The sequence below is a fragment of the Schistocerca serialis genome, chromosome 9 (genome assembly GCF_023864345.2).
Source record: "Schistocerca serialis cubense isolate TAMUIC-IGC-003099 chromosome 9, iqSchSeri2.2, whole genome shotgun sequence".
Lineage (NCBI taxonomy): Eukaryota > Metazoa > Arthropoda > Insecta > Orthoptera > Acrididae > Schistocerca > Schistocerca serialis.
Window position 1 is genome coordinate 354,479,823 of NC_064646.1, and position 17,890 is coordinate 354,497,712.

Below are 17,890 nucleotides of genomic sequence, written 5' to 3' on the forward strand. Positions count from 1 at the left end.
AAGACGAATTATTGACATTACGCGTTTTAAGGAATTTGACAATTACAAATTGTAAATGAGCCACTACATAAAGCTTTGCAAATACAGTTAGAAGCCCAACGTACTCGGTACTCTAATAAACAGTCCGTTATTAAGGAAACAGAATTACTGACAAACTTCAGAAATTCAAACACCCATATAGGATTTCGCTTAAAATGCATATAATAAAAAGAATTACCAGTAAAGGGTGACATAATGACACCTTAGCACTAGTGCCAAGTTAAGATCCAATTACGTAACATGATAGAACCACTTAAATAGAAAAAAACTACAGCAGAAACACTGATCCTTAAAAATAATTGTTCTCATGTTTAGACGTGTTAATAAAAACATTACTACAAAGAGCTGCACAAGGAACTCAGCGGATGCTATGCAGCTTAAGTTTTAGCCAGTTGCCAATCCGTAATATTTAAGGAAACAGGTTCACATACGAACAGGTTACATACGATATATATTTATATACCTACCTGCTTAACTCGCCTTGCCGGAAGGAAGATAAATACTAAACTTTGGAAGGCGATATGTGAACAACTCCCAGTAGGACCAGGTTCTTAAAAACTGCCAGACCTATACCTCGGACGACATTTCACTCCACGCCAAGGCGCTGGCACAATCAAAAGTTTCTGCCCGAATCACAAAGACATTCCAATATCTCTGAAACATAGAAACATTCGGTAGAACCTTTAACTCGATATATGGGTAAGCGTGTAAAGGAAAACGTTACACTACTGACAAAATCGCAACTCTAGTATTTTACACACGGACAACTGTATTAATAGAGTGCAGGCTCTGAAAACACCAACATAAAATCATTTGATTACAAGAGACTCAAAGCACTAATAAAACTTCTGAAAACTTTCAAATAACGGCCACCATTTAACTAGGCCAACTGAACTCTTCCACACCACTTAAAGTTCGACTATGAAAGTCTCACCATAGTAATAAAGTTCAAATGGCTCTGAGTGCGTCGCTCAACAAAAGACAATTACGACCACTTACTCCATATCACGTACACAATACGAGGGAGCGGGTTCCACAGCTTCACCGCTTCACTTCAAATTTTGTTCTCAGCGAAATCATAGAACTTGTATCTCGAAGCTGCCCATGTCCCCAAAACGCCCAACCAATTTCACACCACAACATGCAACGGTCATCACGCTCATTCAGCACGCGTTGGCACTCGTCTCTCAGGGAATGTCACGAGATCTCAAGGGTTACCAACTCGCTTCGCCCGCCAACCCGGAAGATAAGACACGCGAAAAGCAAAGGTAGTTGAGGTCAACCACAGTCGATCTCAACGATACATGAACCAAATAACACTGGCGCCAGCTCGCAAAGGCTCAATACATTCATTTGTTTGAGAGCTGCACCAAATGTATGAATAGCTTAAACTTTAAATGTAAATTGGCAATGGCAAGAAAGGCATTCCTGAAGAGGAGAAATTTGTTAACATTAAATATAGATGTACATGTTGGGATACCTTTTCTGAAGATATTTGTCCAGAGTGTGTACAGTTTAGACAAGAAGAAAATAGAGACTTTTGAAATGTTGTGTTTCAAAAAAATGCTGAAGATCAGATGGATATATCACGTAACTAATGATAATGTACTGAAGAATATTGAGGGGACAAGAAATGTATGGGACACCTTGACCAAGAGAAGGGATCAATCGACAGTATACATTCTGAGAAATCAGGGGATCACTAACTTAGTACTGAACGGAAGTGTAGGAGGTAAAAATCATAGAGGGAGACCAAGAGATGAATACAGTATGCACATTCAGAAGGATGCAGTAGTTACCCGAAAACGAAGTTAGCTCGTACAGGGTAGAGTAGCATGGATGGCTGCATCAAACCAATCTTTGGGCTGAAAGCCACAACTACAACGATTATTGGTCATTAGGTGGAACTTAGTACGACAGAGGAACACATGAAACTTTCTGAGCCATAAATGAAAAGCAGCGCATCTTTCATTATGAGTATACTTCCTCTGCGCTGCAGAGGTGAGACATGGTGGCAGCACCTGTGAACCGATCGCGGCGACGAAAGAGATGCAAAAATCTCACGGTCTAGCGATCAGGCAGACGGATCGCAATTTTTTCTCTACCAGATCCCTGAAATCATGGTAGATTTCAGTGTGTGACATACCCGTTCGCTGGTTGTACGACTGACCGATTTGGCTCACTTACACGACAGAGCACACAAGGATACCAAACGTCAAGACTGGTAAGTGTGCCCTCTGCTAACAAGTATTCTGAGGTCACACTCTCGGTGCAGTAAGAACTACACCAAAAGCTCCTCAGTCTAAACTACTCGCAAGTGAAGTCAGTCTCAGGACAGGTCCGAAGTACCAGCCACACATGCCAGAGCTTCGACCAGAAGACCTTACCAGACCAAAGTCCAACACCTGAGTGCTTCACACCTCTAGAGAAAATAATCTGTTTTCCATCAAAGTGCATGAACGACACAGCCTTCACCTCATCTTGAGCCACTGGCCTCTAGAGGCGCTAAATCTCCTCTCCCACATGATAGCACGAACCCATATAGAACCAGGGCAAGAGTTAAGAAACCTGCGTCTCTGGAAGAAAAAGAAACCGTCAATTAATGGCTTTTGTAAGTTTCCACAGAGGGGGAAGATGATTTTTTTTCCGAAGTCGTGTCTCTTCCCATGACAACAAGCGAAGAGATACAATCTCAAAGATCTTTATTTAAGCCGCCTGGGCCTTGGAACTTGTTAGTCCTAGCTATGAGCCGGCCGGGATAGCCGAGCGGTTCTAGGCGCTACAGTCTGGAACCGCGCGACCGCTACGATCGCAGAATCCTGCCTCGGGCATGGATGTGTGTGATGTCCTTAGGTTAGTTAGGTTTAAGTAGTTCTAAGTTCTAGGGGACTGACTACCTTAGAAGTTAAGTCCCATAGTGCTCAGAGCCATTTGAACCATTTTTTCCTAGTGATGAGTTACAATAAATATTCTCCAAACGTTTCACATAAACAGTTTTTTCTAATACAACGGAGGCAGCTGGAGGAAGTGGTTCACTGGCCTATTTGCAATATTGGCGAACACTAAAATAGGTGAATTTTTATTATGCGTGGCTCTGCGTACAATGCCCAGATTACATCTCCACTGTGTTGACACATTCCTTCAGACCATCTCCCCAGCCCAGGATTCTGCTGGCGCTGCAGCAGGTAGCTTGGCATTGTTCTGCTGGAGACCTGTCTCTATGAAGGGCTGCTCTGTCTGCCCTGTATGGCTGTGGACCTGTCCAGCGAGATTTCCTGAGGGATGAACTCACCGTCAATTGTTTTCAACTCCCAACATGCCCTACCAGGCTCCATCAACGTCTGCTCAGGTCATTAACATTAAAGAGTCTCGCTCAAGGTGCATCAGGTTGTAACAAAATCTTTAATAATTTTCTGTATTTTAACAGGTGAGAGAGTAAAATGTCCTCCCTCAAAACCTGTCTTTGAAACATACTGTTCCCCTGCCAACTTTGCCAACAATTCCTCTGGCCTATGAATGGATAGAGATCATCATTTCCTGGAGCATTAAATGTGGACATAAAATCATCATAAATTGTAAGGGACGACCTAAATGGAGCACGTAACTCTCGTTTGCAACTTCGAAACAAGCGAATCGTGGCAGGGGAGTCGAGGAAACTGCCACTTCTTGTAGCAAGTCCAGTTCAGAAGGAGGTCGAGTGGATACCACAAAAAGCATATAAATGATTAGTACTTTATTAAAATTTGAGCATGTTGAATACTTAGCTTTGGAATGAAGTTGCGTAGACATAGATGACGTGAAGCTAATGTTGTTATTGACACTTGTAACATTTAACATTTCATTACAGAATAGCAGTTTCACATCAGATTTGAATAACTGATACAAAATTGAGAATAACTGTTCTATTCACACACTAATGGAGCTGGTGACACTTGCATCGATTAGAAGTAGGTTTATATTTCTGGTATTGATAGTAACGATGGCACATAGTTTCAAAGGTTGGCACTACCACGAGACAATGTCGGCAGCGCCCTTTAGCTGGTGCTGTGCAGCTCTATGAGTTCCGCTACAGATTCTGCCCATTTCATCAGGTGCAGACAGCTAGGACACTTCGCTTCAACTGCGCACCATCTTGAAAGTTATGTATTCTTATTGCAAGAGTAAAGGGGATTTAAATTCATACAGCAGTACCGACGTGTTTTACATTTCCTGATCCAACCCACACGCCGCCTTCCAGGCGGGATACAAAAATATTATCTAATGTACATGCAATTACGGAGTGTGCATTCTGTCTTAGTTAAGGTCATTGATATGTGAAAGGAAATTTAGAATTTTGTAACATATATATGAAAAAAGCAAAACGATTTCTTAAAATAATGAAATTTTATAATATGTGTAAGCGTATAAGAAAGACATTGTTTATTGAAAGCTGGTTCATTCTTAGGGCACTTTTATTGCGAAATGTAAAAGATGTAGTGAAGTCCATCCGCAACAGAAGTGGCATGGCGCCATGTAAAAGGTGGTTTTGGCGGTCGAACTGGGCAGCTCCTTGGTGGGAACGGTATGCAGTAAGTGGCTAGCTGTAGCACAGTACACTTCGACGGTGCCAGGAGAGGCAATTGTAAGCTGCTTTTCAAGGGATTTTTGCCTCGGATGTGGAGATGGCTATTGTTGGGTATTCTAGGCATAAACGAATGGCTGTAATATGTTGAAAATTCGACGCCAAGAAGAGATTTTATGGAGCATTCGAACCTCAAGAGCCGTGAGTACAGTTAGCCGCGATGTCGCTTGCCACCAAAATTTTCGCCGCTGTTTCACTAACTTCATACATCCAGATATGTATATGGGCATGGAGTAGTTACTTGTATGTGTGGTTTTAACAATAAACCAAATGCTATAAACCTGTGTCCGGGAACGTATCTTCTGTCCTGATCACGAACCTATGCAGGGTCCTTTAGTAAGTGCTACTAAAACCGAGTATCCTGTTTTAAATGACGAATTATTGCTTTCAAGTGTTTCAGAGTGGTTTCTTTTTATTTGTCAAATGCGAAAACAGTATTAAACGTTGAAGTTAAAAACACTAAAGTGAAGGTAGATAGGATTTGGATAAAGTACTCTCAGTGTGTTGCAAAGTATAGTTTTTCAAGAATATAGTTTCCGACAGTGTAAATGTTATTGCCTAAAGTACCTGCTTCACTGGTGATAAAAAAGGAGACAAATAAGTTAAGCTCGTTTTATAATTAGTAGTGTTTTGATGTCTCAGTTTATGGGTCCCTATCATATTCTTCACATAACAGAAAGATAATTGGACTATTATTGCTGTTAAGGAAATCTGATACATTTGCATAGATAGAGGAGTATAAACAGTGCAATGATGATTTTGTTTATCTTTATTTGTGTTTTTACATGTCAGTTAAAATAGAAGATCCTCATGTCCAAATTTAGTTCTGCGCTTCATGCAGTAACGTTTCAATATTGGTTTAAGTAATGACTTTGAGTGTAGCTGTTATTAATATGAGCTGGGTACAAAATTTATTTCTATAATTACTGGTGTGTGCATTATTGATAACTGCTGTTATACCCAGCTCAGAGTGCCCTATGTCAGTTTGAATCGTGTGCACTATTCAGAGGGAAATAGCAACCGATGTTCGATTTTCTTAAACTTTTATTTCCAAATTAATGAGCCCAATTGGGTTGGTAGCCGTTCATTTCTTCATTCAAATATGAAGATTAACACTTTCACCAATCCCCAAGGTTATAGTCGGTTTACTTTTTCTGTTGATTTCACTGTATTCAAAATTATAGTCCGATATCTTTGTCCATTAGACACAACGCACGATTAAAATTTTAAAATCCACTCAGAGGGTAACATTAAATTGATTCATGGCAGACTAGTGCTATAATCTGTACTACGACGATAGTGTTGTCGTAAGCGATGATTAAAATCGGTCGCTGATTACATAGAGAATGAGCAGAGCGCCACTGCACTTTCCAGTGTGGCAGCTTAAGTAAACACTTGGGGGCGTCTTCACTGCATTTGGCACCGACTGTTTTTACTTATGGTGCCGTCTTGAGATACCAACTTTTGCTTAATACTCGTTCTGCTAACTACACCACGAAAATTGCAGCTGCAAACTGTTGCTGATTTCGCAGCAGAGGTAACTGCAGTTTCTGCTGTTGTTGGTGGCATTAGCGGCTTCTGTGTAAGAGCACAAGAGCACATGGACTCCTTGCGCATCTATTGGTTATTTTTCTTTGTATGCTCTTAACCAAAACACGGATGCTGCAATCTGAAAGATACGACATTTTAATCTACAAGCTATGGCCCTCTACACTATGCTGAACTTGGCATCAGGGTTGCGAGCTCACCTTCAGTTGTGCAAGTTTTAAGGAGCTTTTGCGCTTGCGCAACAAGCGTGACGTAATTGCCTTGGGGGCTAAATACGTAGGGATTAGATAAACAGCGTGCACAGTTCATGATGTACACACTTAACTGGAAGTTTACGTCACTGCGGAAGACTGTTATCCCAGTCGCTAGGCATACATCCTCTCAGATGATATACTCCTCTGATATTGTAATTCACTAATTACACTACGTGATCAGAATTTCCGGAAACATGGTCGAAAATGACTTAAAAGTACGTGGGGCCCTCTATCTGTAACGCTGGAATTCAGTGTGGTGTTGCCCCACCAGTAGCCTCGATGACAGCTTTCACTCTTGCAGGCATACGTTCAATCAGGTGCTGGAAGGTTTTTTGGGGAACGGCAGCTCGCTCATAACGGTGTGCGCCACTGAGGAAAGATATCCATGTCGGTCTGGAGGCCTGGCACGAACTCGGCCTTCCAAAACATCCCAAAGGTGTTCTATAGGATTCAGGTCAGAAATCTGTGCAGGCCAGTCCATTACAGGGATGTTATTGTCGTGCAACCACAGGCCGTGCATTATGAACAGGTGCTCGATCGTGTTGAAAGATTCAATCGCCATCGCCGAACTGCTCTTCAACAATGGGAAGCAAGAAAGTACTTAAAATATCAATGTAAGCCTGTACTGTGATAGTGCCACGCAAAACAACTAGGGCTGCAAGCCCCCTCCATGGAAAACACGACCACACAATGAAACTATCGCCTCCGAATTTTACTGTTGGCGCTACACACGCTGGCAAATGACGTTCACCGGGCATTCGCCATACCCACAACCTGCACCGAACAGCCATATTGTGTACCGTGATTCGGCACTCCACACAACGTTTTTACACTGTTCAGTCGTCCAATATTTACGCTCCTTACACCAAGCGAGGCGTCGTCTGGCATTTCCCGGCGTGAAATGTGGCTTATGAGTAGCAGCTCGACCATGAAATCTTAGTTTTCTCACCTCCCGCGTAACTATTATAGTACTTGCAGTGGATCCTGATTCAGTTTGGAATTCTTGTGTGATGGTGTGGATAGATGTCTGCCTATTACACATTACGACCCTCTTAATTGTCGGCGGTCTTAGTCGATAGTCCCTTCACATTTCCACTTCAGTATTACATCGAAAACACTGGACCTAGGGATGTTTAGGAGTGTTGAATTCTCGCGTACAGACGTATGACGCAAGTGACACCCATTCACCTCATCTCCTTGGATGTCCGTGAGTTCTGCGGAGCGCCCCATTCTGCTCTTTCACGATGTATAATTACTAGTGAGGTCGTTGATATGGGGTGCCTATCAGTATGTGGCAGCACAATGCATCTAATATGTTGTTCGGATATTTTTGATCACATAGTGTATATAGTAAAATTAGATAGGACGTTAGTACATGTTACTGTACCGACAGTATACCTATCTTGTCGGTTTCTGAATGAATTATAGTGTTTTAAGTGATGAATTTTACCGTATAGTAATCCATTTGAGGTACTGAGAAACATAAGGGAATAAAGCACACATCCATCGATTGAGAAATTGTAGCACTTACTCTTGCTTCTGAAATCTGATGATTTTATGGTGAGTCAGGCTGATCTGTGTTGTAGACATACATTGTATATATGAATATTCACGAAAAGGTATATGACTGGTTTCTCTGGTATTAAATGTGGAACCGACGGTGCTATGCTTTAGGTCCTTATGGATCTCAGCACCTCATTTAAATTCTAGTCAAGAGACCATGTTGTTAGACGCTAGTACTTGATTTTAATCATTTCCACAAACAGCCCTTTCGTGTTTGTCGTAGGTTGCTTAGTGTGCGGGAATTGTCTTTCTTGTACAGTGTAAACATAAACTATGTTGAATACATTTAATATATTTTAAATGAAAACGGAAAAGTAAAGCTGTGAAGACGGGTCGTGAGTCGTGCTTGGATAGCTCAGTCGGTAGAGCATTGAACTGCGAAAGACAAAGGTCCAGAGTTCGAGTCTCGGTCCGGGACACAGCTTTTGTGTGCCAGGAGGTTTCATATCAGCGCACACTCCGCTGCAGAGAGAAAATCTCATACTGCTAACAGAAAAGTAAATTACCAGGAAAAATTAGCCACAAAGGAACTAGGGCCTCCGAAAACAGATGCTTTGATTGAGAGAGTGGTGAAAGCAAATAAGGGTGACTATAAGCGAACATTTAACAAGGAAGTATACAGTTGCCACAAGTTGCTGTGTGGATGCAGCGTAAGAATATCTGATTTTAAGTCCGGAAGTAAATTCGTGAACTAATACATCTGTTAGGGATCTTGTACATGTTTCTGAAAAAATTTAAAGCACGAAAACTTCCAGTTGCAAAAGCTTACACGTTTCTTGTTACTGACCTAAAATGTACGTACTTATGTACAAAACAACAAAATTCCACAAAAACCGTTCTTTCTTTTGTCAGATAAGTAATGCACCTTGTTATTATTATTATTTTTATTATTATTATTAATACTGTAGTTATTGTTATTGGCAGTGACTGCAGTTGTATAAATTTGTTAATAAACATATGTGTTATACAGCAGTTGCTATTAGTTTCACACTCTCAAATTTATCTGAATCTAAAAATTTGTGAACCCCCAGAATGTGTACCCACGAGCCGCCACTGGCTGGTGGAATTCCCACTGCTGTTGCACTGCTCTAGCTGCTTCTGCAGTTCGCACAACTTGATAAACACGGCATCCATGCTTCACAGGGATAGCTACTGGTGAGAAAATACTTCTCCGTCCTAGTCTCTATAGGTAGAACACAGTTTATGATCACAGGTCATAACGCAGAGACAAGTGGAACAAACCGACGGTCCCTGTTGTCGATCTCGGAAGAGTTAAAGATGAGAAGCGCTAACCATAAAGAAGTTCCAGAGGTTGGCAAAGCTCGCTTACTGGTATACTACAGTCCAGGGCTCAACACGAATAAGAAACTTAATGCCCGCAAGTACAAAACATTGGTGTTTATTGGTGCGTAACTAGAGGGTTCAAAGACTAGCAAAAGAATGGATAGCAATACAGCGTCACGGTATTTAGCGGGATACTGTCATCTGCTGGCTCCCTGTGACATGCTAGGGGCGATAGCTTAGTAGAGGAGCAAACTGTAGTCGAAATACACAGCCCAAGAATATACGGCATGATCTCTCTATCGACACTCGGTCTGGACGCAGAATGTGAATCGATGTCGGGCGCGAAAAGTTTCAATTTTGCTTCTGAAAAAGGAAAATGTGTATATGTGTAAGTGTAAGTACGCCTTTTCTGAACGTATTTTTCTGTCGTGTAGCGTTTTGTGAAAGTGAAACTGAAACCTGGTAGTGAAGACAGGATTCGGCTACACAATTTATTTAAAACCAACAACAAATTAAAATAATGGCAATAATTTAAGAATTGTTTCATAGCTGAAGACCTTAATGGCTATTGAAACGTCCCCTTAGAAAACTTAATGAATTACTGTGCTGATATAGCCCTTACATTATTTGATTTTCAAACAGCTGAGCAGAACTGAACGTACTCAGACATTTCTCTCTTTACTTATTCTGATCAACACTAAACTGACACACAATATTTTTGGCGCAATGCAGTCTGACTTACAATAATCCCTACAAAAAAATGGCCCTGACTAACATTAACCTACACGTTTCACAAATCACTTACCTCACAAAAATCTTCGTTACTCGAACTACTGCAATACAGCGAGCGCCAATACTGCTAGCTAAATAAGAGATTCTAACTACTGAAGGCACTAACTACTGATAGGCATAGCTATCAAATGAAAGAGTTTGATAGAGAACAAGCAATGTATTTACCTTAATAGTGTTCAAAAGTCATAATATATATGTATATATATGTATATATCAGTCCATGATATACAATATTACAAATTTACTCTTTCTGATGGACACACGTCCAGATCGGCCGCTCTCAAAATTCCACCACTTCACTCCCCACATCCACCACTGCTGGTGGCTCACCTCCAAGTGCGCAACGCTACTCGCTGTTAACAGCCAACTGCCCAACACTACAATGGCGAATATTACTCCAACAATGCAAACCAACTACAGCCTTCACACAGCACAGTCAGTGATTTTCATATAGAGCGCTACATGGCGTTACCAACATAAAAACCTAAACAGCCTACTTACATAGCCCCCATGCTCCCCACAAAAAATTTTACAAATTGTTTTGGGCAGTGGTCAATACAGATTTGAAAAAAAAATTCATGATTACAATAACAAATAAATCAAATGCACACACTTATTGATCCAATGTTGGTCAAAAGCTACAATTTTCTCACAGTCCATAAAGACAGTCCTGATCACATTCATCACAGTAAAATTGAAGTGTTTTTTTTTCCCCTCAAAGTCTGAGCAGTAAAAGAAAATGCACACGAAAGTAATGGATTTCCATGCAGTCTTGAAGAAGTAGTGTTGTCCTTCCAACGGATATACAGTGCTGACTCTTGATATGCAGACGGGTAATGGGCCACAACAGAGCAAACCCACAGCAGAGTCAGTCGAAGTTTTGAAGAATATTGGTTTGGTAGGTCATCACAGAGCAGACCCACTGTAGTCCTGGTAGAGATTATGGTATTGGTGGGCCACCAGAGGTGCAGACCCACTGCAGTCTTTGTAGATACAATGGTATTGGTGGGCCATCAAAGATTCAGACCCACTGAATCCTTGTAGAGACGGCCAGCAGCCATCTGTTGCGATTGTGCAGATGCACAATCACCATCAAAGAGTCTTGCGGGCAATATAGCAAGTCCGTAAACCACCACTTGTGCACTCACAAAGTTTTGGAATTGTCCTTAGAACCAGCAATGCTGTTAATCAGTCCCTTGCTGAATTATTGACACACGTGCAAACACTAACAGTCCCAACTTCTCATCTATTGTGCATATACTATGAACAACAGAAACAGTGTGCAGTGAAATGTAACTTAATTTGATGAACTGGTGTCTATACAATTATAAATTTACGACATGAGAATACAATTACAAAGGTGAAACATACATCATTAAAGAACATAAGAATACAGATAACATTTGTAGCAATACAGGCTTTACAAAAGAATAGAAATAAACATATACATCAGTGTTACAGGAATTATGACATAAGTAAATATGTAAAAGGTCAGAATAACTTTCGAAACATCAACTTCACACGTTAGCATTAAAACAAAACAGAATAAATAATGTCTAAACACCTTTACAAAGTAAATAACATATTAAAAATGTAAATCATATTTGAGGATAACAGTATTCCTCATCTTAGTTAATGTAGCTGAGTATTCTGCAATGTAAGTCTTATCAGATAAACACATAAAGACAGGAAGTACATAGGGGTACACAAACAGATAGTGGAACAATACAAAAGGAAAGGACAGGGTTTGATTTACTGCAGTATTTTGCAAACAAAACTTTCCTTACGTCTTGGAGATCTCCCTTCATTCATCATTATTCCCAAAAAGTCCTATCTACACCTCCTTTCTGTATTCTATTCATATTTCTTTCAAAATAATAGTTTCTCAGTGTACAATACTCATTTTGGCCCAAATCGTTTTCGTACAACTTCTCAATGCATTTTTTCCCTATTCTCCATAGATAGTTTCTTATATAGTCTACCCCCTCTTAAGCTAACTTAAATCTACTGAGCTCAGATATACATACTAAGGGACAAGGCAATGCAGCAGTACAAAACAATTAACACAAACAGCAATGACAATAAAATGCAAATTGGCAAAGCAAGCAGCAGTAAATCTAAATTAACAGAGCAAATGCAACATTACAACTAATATGAGCCAATGTGCAGCAACAAGAAAAATAAATCAGTAGTAAAACTGGCTTAACAGAGTAATACAAAGTGAAATTTAGTAGCACTATGCCTGGCAAACAGCAGCAGCAAATGCTATAACTTATATCTAAACATGACGAAGCTCAAACAGAAAAATATCGCAGTAAAGATAGGAAATGTCTAGTAACTATGTCAGATTTTAACACTAGAGTGATGCATCACCTTAACTTACACTACTAAAAAGTTACCAGTCATTGACAAAAATTATGTATGCAATTCCTGTGAGGGGAAATGTCTTTTTGTGATCCCTCATTTTTTTTTAAGTAGATTTTAAAGTTATTATTTACTGGCTCTGTAGGTATAAAATATCTATATCAGTACATCTATAAAATTTTATTTTAACCAATGCTGCAGTGCAGCTAGAAACTAGATATTAAAATAAAGGAGCAAATAAATACGTAAGGCAAGGCGTGAAATGTCATTGACTAGGCAAATGGCGTCTCCAAAGGCAGTAAAAAATCTCTCAACTAGAAAGACAATAGATATAAAATGTTTCTCATCATTTCATTAGGCATTTTAGTAAATATCATAAATTAAGAGCTTCACAGTGCAAGCATATGTTTTAAAGTTTGAGCGTGTTGTAATTGCGATGCTTTCTACAATGAAATGTCAACAGCGAGGATAATGGCCTCTTCTTTTTTTCCACCTAAGGGCTTTCTTTTTTTCAGGCGGCTGGCACAGCTGGACGCTCACAATGCATTAAGTCAAGGTCATTTGGCGTTCTTACCGAAATATTTGTGACAGCAGTTTGCACTACAGTGACAGTCTCATATAAAAAATTTCACAGGTCGAGAATTTGCGTTACAAATGTGTAGAAAAAAAGTCCTATAAATACAACAGTGTGCAAAAAAATTTTTGGTGGTATTGTGATACATTCACACATGTACACACATTTCATTATTCTTAAAGTACGATTCTTGGTTTCCAACATCCTTTTGCACAAATCAGAGTCCCTAACCACTACTCATTATTCATATACATATAAACATGTAATCCCATTCCTCATATATGGTAACATCATCTTATTGATCATAAACATACCTCAACAGCATAATAAACATCGTCATCGTAATAATAACATCATAACAGATCAATCACATCTCAAAATCGTCGCAGCTTCTTTCAATAATTCCAAGACCTTCAATAAAGTCATCTACCTCAAACGTACTTCAAAAGTCATGCTTCCTTACCAAATACGACATTCGAAGCTCTCATAGTATCACAATGGTTCCGGAAAAGTATGAACAGTTCACACACTGCAGACAAAATACAATTTCATTAGTGCGAAGCTATCCAATTGCGTAAACATGTGTCACTGACGTAGTAAAATGAATGTTTGTTTCTCTGTCAAATAATCAGACAGCTGTGTAATTGCGTGTTAGAGAAATATGGTACCGATGTGTAAAATTGTATAAGCAAATACCACATTAGCTAAGGCTCCTTGTGATTGCCAAACACGTGGTACACAAAGTAAGCGTGTACCCCCCTGAGGATTAATGTATTTATACCCTCAGGAGTTACAGATTACAGCAATGGAATGAAATGTATCACGGAAAACTTTCTTTGTAATTCAAAAATCTTTAAAAATAAATGTTTTAAGTACAAAATTAATTGCTCAAATACGTGTACTGCCGTGCTAAATTGTGCATCTTGTTGTAATCTCTGTCATTACTTAAGGGTAAAAAATGTGCCAAGTTTCGTAATTATCGTCGTCCTTAAGCAAAGTTCTGTGGAAGTCAATGTACTTACCTCGTAATAAACAAAAGCGAAATGCTATGCGTATAGATATCGTACTTATTATGTACAGCACCATATCAAGAAAGTACTATACTGTAATGTATTGTTGTGCTACGAAAAAGGCTGTCTCATTGTAGCTATACCACAAAAGTTACTACTAAAACATGTTTTACTTTCCAGAAGAATTGAGAAAAACCGTGCATATATAAAACAGATACAGCGCAAAAGCAATAATACAAATTGTGTCACTCATTAGTAGCGTCGTGATAAAATCGTGTAGCTGTCAAATAAACTAACCACTGTGTCATCTGGTATATCTCAGAAAGTACTTTGAATCCAGACTGTATTTTCAAGTAAAGCAAAACGTTGCATTAAAATCTCATTAGCAGTATATGTTCTAAGTATGTAAGCTGTATATTCGTTATGTAATCGTGCAACTAACAAGCAAGAATGTACAAATAACAACAAAATAAAAAAAATGGTTCAAATGGCTCTGAGCACTACGGGACTTAACACTGAGGTCATCAGTCCCCTAGAACTTAGAACTACTTAAACCTAACTAACCTAAGGACATCACACACATCCATGCCCGAGACAGGATTCGAACCTGCGACCGTAGGAGTCGCGCGGTTCCAGACTGAAGCGCCTAGAACTGCTCGGCCACAATGGCTGGCAAATAACAACACTGTGTCGTCTGTTCACTATAACAATGCATTCGTAATTTCTGTTTAAATAAGTTCTTTTGGTTATTGACTGGATATTTAACTTCAAACATTGTTGCATGTTAACAGATTCTAAGTCTGAGAAAGCATGCTAGTGACGTGAAGTGAAAAGTTTTATAGCAAAGACTAAGTTAAAAAGCAGATTATCTCTCAATAAACGGTTTTACACGTGAGATGTGGTGCAATCCATTACTCTTCCTAGTACGCAGAGTTTCAACTTCAACACAATTATCATGTTGTATACGTTGGTACGAAATACTGCAATTTTTCTCAAGGTTAAAGTCTATGTTACTTTTCTCTGAGCCAGCTGGCGCACGTGGCTGCCTGCGGTGCGAGTCATTGTCTGCTATCTCTTTGTTGGCGTGCATCGTTATTGGGATTCGGAAACCTAACTTCTACAAATTCACATTGCTGAGAAGGCCCTGCCCTGTCTGAATCTCGCCAGTTCTGATGAAATTCAGGCCTGTCGTTATGATTATGTCGTCTGTAGTCATGTCGGTAAATTCCATAGTTTCTTTCTTGTCGGTCACATGGCGGAGAATTTCTCCCTGAATCGTAACTGCGCGCTGAACTGTTGCGTCTGAAGTTATTCTGTCTCCCATGTCAATAATTGTTTTGATTCCCATATTGTCTGTTTCTATGATTATCTCTGTCATATTCATTACTACGGAAATGTGATCTTTCGTAATTATTATTCTGCCAACGGTTGTCATACGGGTAGTGTCTGTTTTGGTCACGATTTACGTTGTAAGAATAGCCTTGTCGTGTCCAGTTATTATTTCTTTCATTGCGGAATTGTGACGAATGTGACCTGTAATTGTTGTGTTCCTGTAACAGTCCCTGAAAAGCTTCAATGTCGTCTTTGCAACGTCCTGACAAAATAACATGTCGTAAATGTTCAGGCAATTTGATTAAGCAAATGCGGATGAGTTCTGTGGGGCTGTATGGGTTTGAGAGATATTGATTCTTATGTAACATGTCTTCGAAATATTTGTGAGGCTGGAAAATTCAGATTGTTCGAAATGTTTCATCATTTTGGTGCTATGTTTTACTCGGTCTTGTGTAGCTTGAGACCAATATGCTGAGAGGAAGGCATGATAAAATTCTCCTTCACTGTGACAATCGTGAATGACCGATCGCATTCTTACAGCTGGTTCATTCTCTAAGTAGCCACACATAAATTCTAATCTGTGCTCTAATGACCAGTTTGGGAGGAAAACAATGAGAGAATTGATGGAGCCACGCTTGTAGATGAATGTCGTTGCAGGAATCTTAAATGTTTTGAATTTACATGTAGTAATAAACAGCTTATAGTCAAAATCACCATGTCGGCGAGTCGCATGTCGGTTATTGTTACGTCTTTTCGGCGGTTCCATCTCAAAATTTGGTGTACCTTGCCAATGTCTTTCATAATTTCCGAAGTGCCCTGTGTTATTATTTAGTGGCTGTTCCGTATTTCTATGTCCCTCTTCCCATAGTGGAGCGCGAGTGTCCTCTGAAATACGTAATTCTTGTATTACCTGTGTCAACTGATCTTATACTTCCCAGATTTCATTTTGGTGTTGCTTATTAATTTGATTCAGATTTTGCTTCAATTTCCTAATTTGTTCGTACTCTTCTGTATCATTAAAGACTACCGGTCTTGTGTCATTCAGACTATCATCTACCCTCGTAGATAAATTATGTAGCTGATCCGAAAGTTCGACTACTTTCTCTGATAATGAGCTAATTTCCTCCATGTGTCTTTCTGAACCAGTTTCCAGAGTATCTACTATGTCCTTTAAGTTTTCCTGAGTTTTTGCAAGTAGCGTAACCGAATCGGTAGATGCAACTGAGTCAATTTTAGGCCGCAAGGTCTCGTGATTTTCATGAACAATAAGTTTGCAGTTCTTTTATGGCTACTTCGTGATTCTGTAATGCATTTTCATGCCACGAAAAAATAGGTTGAAAATGCTCACAAATTTGTGTTTTTACGTCATTACAGACTTTTTGATATTTCGATTCGATGATATGTAACTCAGTCGTTAAATCTTCACGTGTTTGTTCAAGCTTGGTGTCCAACTTTTGAAGATTTTGTTCCATTGTGTCTAACTTTTCTAGATTTTGTTCCATTGTGTCTAACTTTTGAAGATTTTGTTCCATTGTGTCTAACTGTTGCCGTGTTTGTCTCTGATTTTGTTTCATTTGTTGCATTAATTGCAATAATAATGTATTTGTGTCTGGAATCTGTTGCTCTATGCTTTTCGCCAGTGCATTTGCACCGACGACATTCCCATTTTGAAAAGCAGAAAATATGTCTTGACTTCTCTGAGAAAACGGTGAGGATTCAAAACCTGAATCTACCATATATGCGAGATTGTGTCCTGTCATTTCGGATTCCTGAGGCGAGCTGTTGCCGACAGATCGATCGATAATGCTTCCCTGTTCACTAATTGTTTCACCGTCTACGCCATTATTTGCCGCCCCCTCCATTTCCATATGCACAATTACCAAATTACTACTTTGAATGTCTGTTAATTCATTACACAGTGGTGCTGATAAGCTACGCTCGTCGTCACTATTCTTTCTCAGTTTACTTTGGAGCCTAGTGTTATGTTTTTCACACGCCATTATTGTCACAATATTACACACGATAACACAAAAAGCACAATTTGAAGAGCAAAAGAAGAAAACACATTAACATAGCACTGAAAATAATATCTAGTCAACTGCAAGCGCAGCTGCGAAATACTTGGTGCAAATCTACATGCATGCCACAACTGTTTTACTGTACAACAATTAAAAACTACTACTACAAAGGAAATTCTCTCTATAATTACGCGCTAGCAATAAACAACAGCTACACAAATTACAGAAACTACAAGAAAAAAAATCAGAAGATTCCAGTGAGGTATCCTCGGCTAAGGGTCGACATATGAAACGTCCCCTTAGAAAACTTAATGAATTACTGTGCTGCTAAACCCCTTACGTTATTTGATTTTCAAACAGCTGAGCAGAACTGAACGTACTCAGACATTTCTCTCTTTACTTATTCTGATCAACCCTAAACTGACACACAATATTTTTGGCGCAACGCAATCTGACTTTCAAACATCCCTACAAAAGAATGGCCCTGACTA